The sequence below is a fragment of the Crotalus tigris genome, unplaced genomic scaffold (assembly GCF_016545835.1).
Source record: "Crotalus tigris isolate CLP2741 ecotype Arizona unplaced genomic scaffold, ASM1654583v1 scf7180000019423.1032690, whole genome shotgun sequence".
In the NCBI taxonomy this organism is placed as follows: Eukaryota; Metazoa; Chordata; class Lepidosauria; order Squamata; family Viperidae; genus Crotalus; species Crotalus tigris.
The window spans coordinates 882,441-891,550 of record NW_024097532.1 but is presented as its reverse complement, the minus strand read 5'-3'; positions in this window follow the sequence as shown (position 1 = coordinate 891,550).

Below are 9,110 nucleotides of genomic sequence, written 5' to 3'. Positions count from 1 at the left end.
GGATATTACTCCAAAATGCAAAGGTCAATTATACAAGGGGCTGAAAGAGACAATTCTCTTAATCCCCCAAAAGAAAACCATACTAACTTTCATGATCATTCAACTATTGAAGTCAATCTGGTAAAAAAAAACACAGGTATTTACTGATAGGATTCTTTTATAAGAACTGAAAGACCTTGTAATCAAGAGGAAGAACATCCATTTTCTCAAGCAGCTGAATAGAGAAATAATAGCTGCTATCAGTCAAAGCAGCAGGAGAACATTGAAAAGTTCCAGCATGTATTGGATGTGTGGATAAAAGAATAGGAATAGTAATAAGTACAAGCCCAATTTTATAGTTCAATCCACTATTACAACATGATGACCATAATTGTTGAGACACTGGACCTTTTTTCTCTGATCAAAAATTTAAAGGCATCTGGGTGATTAGAGATGAATTATTCAAGAAGTATGGTATGTACAGAAGATTCTGAACTCAATATTACAAAAGTCAAACTGACATCAGATTTTATTTATCTCCAGACCTGGAGATAACATCAACAGTTCAATCATATGAACTGACCAAATTTCTGTGGTCAAACCCAAATAGTTATTTAATATCTGAGAAAATATAAGTTTATTTATCATATAACTAGCAACAATTCTTTATTATATAATTAGCAATTAGCAATTCTAATTTAGAAATGTCTCAGTTTCCTCATGTTATACATTCTCAAGTCAGCATGCAAAATCAATTCTATACAAAGAAAACAGGAAGATGGCAGCAAGGAACCCAGGCTGAGTTTCTTACACAATCTCAGAGAGTGAAGAATTCATATGGTGTTTAAATTTTTGTATAAATTTTGCCAGTTTCAGAATTTTTCCTTCCATCGTCAAAGAAAGTATCTGTTCTACTCTATGCTGATTATATGATTCTTTTCTTGAAAACAAGAAATGGGTTGAAAAGTTTGCAAAGAAGGAGGAGAAGGTGAAAGAAAAAAAAGGATACATTCTATTGAGGAATAACTAGAAAATAATTATTCCAAAATGAAAGTTATGATCATTCAGAAACAATCTGAAATGATTAAATAGTCTACTGGAGAAGCTATCATAAAACAATGCAAGCAGTTTAAATATCCATGAATATTATTTAATGAAACACTGCCTTGGAAGGCTCACACAGAGTATATTGAAACAGTAACAAGTAAGACAATTGGGATAGGACAAAAGAAAGCAGATTAATGGCTTCAACATTAAAACTGTCTTGTGGGGAAATTATCTTGCAAATTCTGGTTAAAAAATTAGGACTAGAATGCCCTATATGTAAAGTTTTTAGAAAATCAGTTTCCTACTTTATACAAGTTAAATTGGGCATGGCATGAATGTAAGCTTCTGTTGATAAGACCAGTCTTAGCTTTTACAAGCATACAGAGCACCCCAAAAGTATTTAAGTTTAAAACTTAAAACTGCTTTATGACTTTGGAGATATCCTATATTTCTCTAAGAGTGCAGGTCTGTGGTTAGACCATGCTTGGATTTGTTAATCAATAAAAGAACTGGAAATTTTCCTTTCATATACTGTTGGATAAATAATCACTTTTACTAACAACCATTCCTTTAGAATCTAAGAACCTATGAGAGTTGGTTTATAATTTGGAATATCCACAGGTAAAATAAACTTATAGTGACAACAAAGTTCTGGCCTTCATGTGGTTTAAACTGGACCATAGAAAATCTAAATGTTTTGTTAATATAACCTTTTATAAAGGTCAGGAAGCATTTACAGCTTTAAGAGACCAATCTACACCTTCAGTAACAATTGAAGGTAGATAATTGGCAAATTCCCATTTTATAAAGATTGTCCTTCTAGTCATTTGCAGATTGAAGTTGTACTGCTTACCTTTTATGGTGCCCATTATATTTATCAGTCCATATATATAGAAATGAGTATATAGAAATGAGATGGCTATATCTCAATTCAGTTGACACAAAGAAAAAATGTTTTCTTTCTTTTACCTGATGTTAATGAGGATATGCCATAGAGCAGGGGTGTCAAACTGCCAGCTCATGGACCAGTTTCATCATACCAAAGCCGTGCCCATCCCATTGCCGGCAATGCAAAAAGAGTTGTGATACATCGCGACACGTGATGTGACATGGCGAGTTTGACACTCGTGCCATAGAGTGTAATCCTATTTGCACTAGCAGCACAAAATTTAAATTGTGCAGAAATTAAACAGTAGCATATTTGAGGCCAATGTGGAATTCAGCCTCCTGTTTTAATTGTAAATAGAGGAGATAAGAAATGATAGGTATTTTAGACATACAAAAATCAAGGGCTAGTGGAACCAGAGAGATTTCATATTTGAATGAATGCCCAGCAAATGACCTATTTTAGGGCTTTTGGCAAATGATAAGCTTAATGAATAAGCTTAATAAATAAGATGAATATTCAGTCTAATGAAGTAGGTATACTTAACAGCTGCATGGAAGTGTCACAGCATGCTAGGATGAACCAAATCACTTAAATATGAGCCAGGAGTGTGCTGCAGCTGCCAAAAAAGCCAACACAGTGCTAGGCTGCATTAACAGAGGGATAGAATCAAGATCACGGGAAGTATTAATACCACTTTACAATGCCTTGTTAAGGCCACACTTGGAATACTGCATCCAGTTTGGGTCACCATGATGTAAAAAAGATGTTGAGACTCTAGAAAGAGTACAGAGAAGAGCAACAAAGATGATAGGGGACTGGAGGCTAAAACATATAAGGAATGGTTGCTGGAATTTGGTATGTCTAGTTTAATGAAGAGAAGGACTAGGGGTGACATGATAGCAGTGTTCCAATATCTCAGGGGTTACCACAAAGAAGAGGGAGTCAAGCTATTTTCCAAAGCATCTGAAGGCAGGACAAGAAGCAACAGATGGAAACTAATTAAAGAAAGAAGCAACCTAGAACTAAGGAGAAATGTTCTGACAGTTAGAACAATTAATCAGTGGAATGACTTGCCTCCAAAAGTTTCGAACACTGGAAGTTTTTAAGAAGAGACTGGACAGCCATTTGTCTGAAATGGTATAGAGCACGGGTGTCAAACTCGCGATGTCATCTGACGTGTTGTGACGTATCGTGACTTTTTTCCCTTTGCCGGCAATGCAGTGGATGCAGTTTTGGCGTGACGCATCCGGCCCGCGGGCTGGCAGTTTAACACCTCTGGTATAGCGTTTCCTGCCTGAGCAGAGGGTTGGACTAGATAACCTCCAACTGTAGTAGTAGTAGTAGTAGTAGTATTGTTGTTGTTGTTGTTTCGTTGTTGTTATTTGCCAAAGACCAAGATAAAAATCAAAGAATCGCTGATGGACAAAAAGTAAGGAGACTCAGCACATTAATTTCCATGATCAATAATTGCCAGGAACAGCTAGATTCTTCCCTAGATTGTGTACTACATTACAGCAGTATTCTGTGGCAACAGTCCAACATTTTAGGTCATAAAATAAGGGATAAAAAGTACTTCATAAGGAGTATAAGAAATATGTAAGGGTATGCGTAGGGTGTGTACGCATTTCTTCTTTTTGCCTGCAACTTTTCTCATTACATTTTTTCACACTGGGAAATTGTTTTCGAAAGAAGGTGTTACAAGGTATTTTCTGATGATATCTGTTAGCTAATTTAGGTAACTTCTGTGCATAGGTCAATTGAGAAAATCATACAGGTCAGCAATCTGTACTTCTAATTAGCTGTGCTGGAATTGAGAGCTGTATTGAAAAGGCAACTGTTCTAAGCTTTGATTCAATAAATACATACAATTATTGTGTTGTATACTATTGCTTTCTACTATTGTGATTGTGCCCAGAGATTCTGAGAGAGGAGGAATTGTCTATATTTCCCTCTCCCAAGAAAGAGGAAAGATAACTAACTGAAAATAATGATAGTATCTGGCCCTAGGCAAGATGGAGGAAGCTTGACAACAACTATAAGGGGAAAGTTTAATTTTTGCCTCCAGTGCTCCATAAAGCAAATATACACTCAATAAAGACGCAAACTCCATTTGCATTATAATTGTTTCCAAATAATTATCAGAGGTCCACTCAAGGTCATGAAAGACAATTTTTAAAACAATTGAAACCTGCACATATAAAAGTTACAAAAACTATTTTCAAATCACAAACTTGAAGTCCAAACTGAATGCTGTTCACGTGCATATCTTATAAACAGAGTTAATAGAGTCAAGAAGCAGTAGGACTTCACATTAGAGCCCTCTTGCTGCTTTTCCTCCAGATTTTTTTCATAAATGGAAACCCCCATAAAACCAAAACAGCATGTCCAATGGTCAGGGTTTATGGATATGTATGGTTGGTGTTGATTTTTAAATGAAAGGTCCAAGAAAAGATGCCGGAAGCAAATTAAAAAGTAACCAAGAGACCAAAAGGCATAGCCACAGACATTGTTTATTACAGGGGTGTCAAACTGCCGGCCCATAGGCCGGACGTGTCATCTGGAAGCTGCGCCCACCCCATTGCCGGCAATGGCAAAACAGTCCCGATACGTCTCGTGACGTCACGTAATGTCTCAAGTTTGACATGTCTGGTTTATAAGCTCAAATTATCTGTCTACAGTAAATACTAAGGCAAAAGTAAGCTAAGCAAGAACTTTGCAGGCAACAGTGGATTGCATGCAGAGAATGTTCTAGCAATGTTTATTTTATTATTTTTGGCACTCTGTTTGCTGAAAGAGATATTTTGTCCCACTATTTATTGTTTAGGAGCTTCTGAGTCCATGAAATATTGGTTATCCTCAAAGAAAATAGTAAAAATCTTCCTTGCTCTGTTCATATATATTAGCCAGTATATTTCTCAGAGGAATTGTCATACTGCTTACTGTTCCCTTTCCTCAAATATAATCTCAGTTTCCTCATATGCAATGAGTTAGGGAAAAAATGCCTAATTATTTTGTTATTGTCCAGGATGCCAGAGAATGCTTTCCACATTTCTGAATGGACTTTTTGAATGGACTCTTAAACACAAAACAAATATTGAAGTTTTCTTTTAGAATGACTTCTGGGTGCCCATTGGAAGCCTAGCCACTTCTATTCATCTCTTGATTGTTGTCCCACCAGATACTGGGATACAAGTATTCATGTGTATTATTATTCTGAAAATATCCACCATTTCAAAAATTTGGGAAGGATAGCTAGGGAAGCGTCTGACAGTGGAGTTTTCACAAAGCTTCTTAGGAAACTCTAGTCTCCCCATAATTCATTTAAATACAATTAACTCAGATGAAAATGTTGGCTAGTATATGGAAGGATGTTTGGCATTTATGCAACTGCAGTCAAGATTAATTTCCAACCCTCTGCTGAAGATGAAGTTCTTCCAGCCAACAGAAGGCAAAACACTACATGGTTAAACAATAAGAGTAGATCTATGTCTTCACTTATACCTATTAATCTAATTGGGTTTGAAGCTTTGGCACCCAGCTACTATATTTATCTCTGATATATGCAAGGAAAGACATGAGGGCACCTTAATTTTTCACTTAAATCCATTTTGTCAGTAAGACACGCTACTATTCAATTCTAACTCTATTGTATCCAGAGTCTTAAGCAATTAAGTCTACTAGGATTCATACAAGGTGCTGCAATACATCAGCAATTTTGTTTTTGTTCATCTCTGCTCCTCATTAGGCTGTGTCTAATAATGATAATTGTGGCTATAAGTACTCCTTTCATTTTGCATTCCTCTGTGCAAATTTCTTTCATAATGAGAGACAAACAAATTCATTCCAATTATCTCCATCAGATTAACCACAGGAAGATGCCCTCCGATATAGGTAGCCAGAATAAACTGAGCTGCAAAACAGGGAGAGAAAGGACGTTAATGAGTCCTGGCAACCAAAGAGGTGAATGGCTGGCAGTTCCTAGAGACCAACAGCAGGAGACCATTTCACTGCAATGGTAAAAACCTATTTTTTTACTCAGGATCTTATTATAAACAACTTGGGACAGTGCAACTAGGGCTAATCCTCAGTGCTAAAATTCTGGATTCTGCAATTAATGAAGCCTGAAAATGATCACTCATGGAGAAATTGCAGGATTGAAGAGCTTCATAGTTGATATTCTTTTCTCTCTAAGTCCAATGCCACCAAATTATCAAGTTGAAAGGAAGGAGGAGGAGGAGGAGGGGGAGAGGAGGAGGAGGAGGAGGAGGAGGAGGAGAAGAAGAAGAAGAAGAAGAAGAAGAAGAAGAAGAAGAAGAAGAAGAAGAAGAAGAAGAAGAAGAAGAACAACAACAACAACAACAACAACAACAACAACAACAACAACAACAACAACAACAAATCAGAGCAGGAGTAGTTGGCTTCTTCTGCTGTCTGGGTCCATTATCACTTCTGGGCAGAGAATTTTTACTACAGAAGTTAAATAGATTTCTGTAATTGTGGTGATATCTTATCAGGAAGGAGACGCTGAAATGGATTGAAAACTCTTCCTTCCACCAGCTCTACAATAGGAGGAAAGAATGTTCTCAGGCCAAGGGCTGTCATAGATCTGTAACAAGAATCTCAAGAAGTGTATTGCCCCCCCCTCCTCCTTGCCTCCATCACTGAAACCCATTTTGATAAAAACCAAAAGGCCATTCAGTTGTCCAGATTTTATTTTCATTCTAAGTATATCTTGCCTTTCTCTTGGTAAGAATGAGAAACTGAGCCTAATGGCAGTTACTTGGGTAACTTCTGAATTCTAAACCAGTGCCAGGAAACAAACAGAATTCTTACATAATTCTGCCAAGGGAAGCCTGAATGGATGCCCACACTAATGATACAAATCAGCTTCAGGAAAGGAGAATTTGTAAGCAGTTAAAATCTGACACACATTTTCCCCAACACTCTTGCTTCTACAACAGCTGAAATACTATAAGACAGGTAAGTAATCTGCACCACAGGTGCAATCCAAGGCTAATTTTGCATTGCTCTGGATCACATTTCAAAACTCTAAAACAAAAGATTGGTTCAGGCGTCCAGGAAGAATTAACTTTTTTTCCTGGCAGCCTGCAGTCTCAAGACAGAGAGAAAGGTGTGCTGAAAGAGAAAGGTACATGATGCTTTTCTCAACTTATTTTTTGGTTCTATACTCATCCACCCCAATATATTTCAGCCCCTTTACCCTGTAGCAACCAATACTGTTGAGGCCTATGTCCACTGAGAGAAAAAGATTTGTCTACCTTTCGGCTATAATGTGCCAATTGTTCCCACATGTCTGGTTTCTTTACTTGATCTTGTATTTTAATCCAGCCATTCATATCTTCCTTTTTGCACCTACACAATGCAACATTCTCAGCAGGAAATAAGGGGCATAAACCTGATTCCACTTAGAGTGATACAGCAGCTTTTCCTTGAGGCCTAGCAGATCATGCAACCATAGTCTTACAATATTTGACGGACATCACAAGAAAATAACATCTGAAATATTTCTCCAGTTAAAACATCCCGCAAGAACAAATAACCTCACAGTTTCTCACAAAGAATGATCTCCTCAAATTTTTACTATTGTTTTTTTTACAAACAAAAAACTTAAGATTTTGACAGAGAAATGTTAATGGCCCATGACTTCGGACTAATGTCACCAATGGGGACTAAGACTTAGGTGAGAACTAACAAGATTTCCTGGGAATGTTTGAAAAGAGAAAAACCATCAGACCTTGGATGTTGCTTTTTTTCCTGTAACACAGAAATCACCACATGAAAAAGAGAATACAGGCATTTCAAGTAAGGCTTCAGTCCAAGTCAATTTGTACTATTCTAGGGCACACCATCTTTCTTTTCTTTCTTTCCCCATTTGTCCAAAATGGTATAGGGTTTCCTGCCTGAGCAGGGAGCTGGACTAGATGACCTCCAACGTCCCTTCCAACTTTATTATTATTATTATTATTATTATTATTATTATTATTATTATTATTATTATTATTATTATTATTATTATTTTCTGCTCATTTAGTTGAACTAAGATTGAACTGTTCCTTTTGCTTCAGTACCCGGGAGCAGAATTTTTTTGCCTGAAGCACCAAATAGTCTTGGACAATACTATGCAATATTTAGTACAGTGTATTTGTACTTTTCAACACAGCCATGAAAAGCACCACCGCTTTTCACATTAAGAAGAGTTTTCAGCAACAGCCATTGGTGAGCAGCTGCTATAGCGGAAATGCCTAAAATTGACACTGAGTGAAGAAAGCAGGCAACCATAAATATAAGTCAACAAGAATTCTTGTTATGGCAGTCTTGAGGTGGTCTCTCTCCTGATTGCCTGACTCATTTCACATGAGCTCAAAATGGCTGAAACAGACAAGAGGAAAAGTATTGAGTGAAGGACAGAATAGCCATAAAACCATGATTCTTGTTAAGATACAGTCAAGAAAGGTTATCAGCCTCATATGAATGGAAACTGGTTTTCATTTAAATGATGGAATTCCCTTATAAGCACGATTATGATGACTACCTGTTGAATCAGAATTCATCAGATAGCATTTTTGGGAGCATTCTGAAGTAAATCAAGTGTCTCCAAGACTTTCTATGTAGTCTCTTCAAGGTGATCCAATTTGCAGGCTAACATAATATTAAGACATTTTTTAAAAATCAAATTGTTCTGTAATGCCTTATACTACCAGCTGACCCATATCAGTTCTGGGTGAATTAGAAGCCAATGGGCTTATAAGAGCAACTGAATAATATGGTGCCTTACCTTTTTCTTTCTATAACTATTTTTTATAATCCATTTTATTAATCATAATAATAAAGTTGGAAGGGACCTTGCAGATCATCTAGTCCAACCCCCTGCTCAGGCAGGAAACCCTATACCATTTCAGACAAATGGCTGTCCAGTCTCTTCTTAAAATCTTCCAGTGTTGGAACATTCACAGCTTCTGGAGGCAGGTTGTTCCACTGATTAAGTGTTCCAACTGTCAGAAAATTTCTCCTTAGTTCTAGGTTGCTTCTTTCTTTGGTTAGTTTCCATCCATGCTTCTTGTCTTGCCTTCAGGTGCTTTGGAGAATAGCTTGACTCCCTCTTCTTTGTGGCAGTCCCTGAGATATTGGAACATAACTATCATGTCACCCCTCGTCCTTCTCTTCATTAAACCAG